Source organism: Oryzias melastigma, linkage group LG17 (genome assembly GCF_002922805.2).
Source record: "Oryzias melastigma strain HK-1 linkage group LG17, ASM292280v2, whole genome shotgun sequence".
NCBI lineage: Eukaryota > Metazoa > Chordata > Actinopteri > Beloniformes > Adrianichthyidae > Oryzias > Oryzias melastigma.
This window is the reverse complement of record NC_050528.1, coordinates 1,663,569-1,666,333: the sequence shown is the minus strand read 5'-3', so window position 1 is coordinate 1,666,333 and position 2,765 is coordinate 1,663,569. Positions and strand designations below refer to the sequence as shown.

General features: G+C 44.1%; 1 long non-coding RNA gene across 1 annotated transcript in view; it reads right to left on the bottom strand.

Annotated features, from left to right (window-relative positions):
- Nucleotides 1–578: 578 nt before the first annotated feature.
- Nucleotides 579–2,765, bottom strand: part of LOC118599978 — a 3,713-nt gene continuing 1,526 nt past the window's right edge. The window contains exons 2-3 of the long non-coding RNA XR_004949535.1: nucleotides 1,695–1,792; nucleotides 579–1,319 (exon numbers count right to left, since the gene is read on the bottom strand). This is a non-coding gene — a long non-coding RNA (uncharacterized LOC118599978). The remainder of the gene's footprint in view (nucleotides 1,320–1,694; nucleotides 1,793–2,765) is intronic.

Below are 2,765 nucleotides of genomic sequence, written 5' to 3'. Positions count from 1 at the left end.
ACTTTATGGAAGCCATTACAACTTTAGTGGAAACCTCTCATTCAAACTTTTGTTTCCGTGTCGAGGAGGCAGAGCGATCCTGTCTGAACGCGTTTCTGTGCATTCAGGAGTTTGGAACCAAAGGGAACACTCCCTGCAGTTTCATTTACTTTTTTTTTTTGTGGTTCAACAAATTGCCACTAGAGCTCACTCTTAAGCAGAACAAAGGAGTCCCTGCTGCAGCGCCGCAGCTACCTTTCCAGATCTGCTCACACACATTCATAACATCAGATATGCTCTTCTGCCTTCTATATTTGGACGCTTGTAATCATATTCCAGCTCCTTTTTATAGACGCTGCTTTAGTTAGCCTGTGGTAGTGCTGCAGCGCTCTGATCCACTGGAATCTGATCCATCTCTCCATCCTGAAAGGTTTGTTGTTTTCATCCTTTCATAACAAGCTCCCTGTCGGATCTTTGGAAAAGACCCACTTAGATGAAAATGGTGATCATGACGACCATCTTGAGGCATTTTTTCAATGATGGAGGACAAATATAAAGAAAATAAAGAGTATTTATTTATTCAAGTTGAATCTGGAGGAGATTGTTTGAAAAGCTTGTAGGTGTGACCAACACATCTCCAAGTCATCAAGGACTGCCGTTCGGTTAAGGACCGTTCCATGTCACGTTTGATGTTTTTGAGTCCTTAACCCAACGTCAATATATGACGACTTGGGAATGAGAATGTGTTGCAGTGATGTGACACAGGTGCTACACTCAGTGAGCCACAAGCTCCGCCCCATTCGGATGCATCCACTTACAAATAGATCCATGAACGTCTTTGTTGAACTGTACAACTGGACAGCTTTGATATTTCTCACAGTTTGTAATGATTGCAAGAGAGCGTGTAAACTAATGGATGATGGGAAATAGAGGAGGGCTTATTCTGCACCAAAAGCCCCGCCCACAACTCACAGGTGAATTTCTAATGAACTTGTATCCTAGAACACAACCGTTTTTTAAATAAATGTTGAGTAAAAACGTCATAATCCAAAGACTGGGAATGCTCTGAAAACGGATGAATAGATGACGGGAGTGGGACTTCTGTCCTTTCACCGTCTCATATTACGTTTCAGACATGCACCTCGGAGATCCGGGATCCTCAACGGTGCCTGAATCACGGCAGTGCCAGCACTCGGCAGGCAGCAGTCACATGCTCGTCGCCTCGGCTTGTGCAGGCATCTGTGAAGGCTGCTGCGCCGGGTCCTTTTGGTGTTGGACAGTTGCAGAAGGAAATCAAAAAACAAGCCAGACTCGGCACTTCTGAGCCTCAGCAAGCCTCTCTGTCACGGAAGTAATATGACAAGTGTTCAGTTTTGCTGTCTCAAAACCCGGCGAAACAATCCCTTGTTACAAGACAATGACAAGTCGGGGCAACAAAGGACAGGTAAATTGACAGGCTGGCGGATGGGGAATGAGTTGAAAGCGGTTTACAGAGTTAGAGAACACCCTTGGGAGGGTGTGGGTGGCGGGTAGCTGGAAAGAAAAAGGGTGAGAGAAAGACTTAGAGAGGAGTAGTAATGAAGAACGAGAGCGAGTAGGAGTGAGCTGTCAAAGCAGGAGGAAAGTGATCAAGTGTGTGAGGGAGGCTGGGGATGAAGGGACTGGCGTGGTGAGGAAAAAGGTGAGAAGTGACTGTTTTAATAACTGCAACTTACCACGGGTCAGCTGAGATGAGATCTCCCCAAACGCAGAGGTGCCTTAATAAAAGCCTTTCACATCACATCGACTAACTCATCAGGAGGAGCTGCTGAGGCTGTGACACACACATGAAGGAACATGGAGATCAGCTCACCTCAATATCTGCCAGCGTTACGGCCATCAAGAAGAGCAGAGAGGAGATCGATACTAAACCGGGCCAGAGTAACTTTATTAGGGCTTATTTGACCAGGTTAATGAATCCCACTGCAGCGACAATATGCATTAATATGGGGTTGCGTATAGATTTTTCCTTCCTTTAGTGTTTCTATAATTCCATTTAAGTGTTTTTTTCCCTCCTCTGGTTCACGCCGCCTGTCACTAAGTCGAAGCACTCCGGGGACGCCGCGCTCTTGTTGTCTTACGTGCACGATGACGGATCACGGTAACCAGCAGCAGCGCACGGAAATCATCTGGGGGTTCTACGAATACCACTGGGTTCAACGAGTACATAGAGCAGGAGTGTCAAACTCAATCACACAGGGGGGCAAAATCCAAAACATACGTGAAAGTCGCGGGGCGAACAGGAAAAACATTTATGGAACACTAAAAATGTAATTTTTAAAACTGTGACTTTTAGTTATGTCTTCAAGCTGAATTTGGCCGCTGAAAACCCTGAAGCTGATAGCTGGAAGCTGAAAAATGCTACAACTGATAGTCAGCTAAATTATTAGCTAAATGCCAAATTAGCCTAAAAAACGTGGGCTAGCCTAAACAGCTAGAATGTAGCGAGAAAAAAACTACTTTAAAGTAGCCTAAAAAATGCGGAAAAACCCTAAATTGCGCCGAAAGAGCTAGAAGGCAAATATTAGCCTAACTCCGAAACAGCCTAAAACACTGGAAAAGAAAAGCCTAAGTTAGCCAAAACAGCTAGCATGTAGCTAAAATATATGCTAAACTCAAAAAAAAGCCTAAAAAATCTTCGTAAATACCAAAATTGTCTAAAAAGCTAGCAGCATGTCGATTTTTAAAACTTAAAAACTGTAACTTTTTATCATAATTATGAACAAGATATATAACACAGTGGCGGG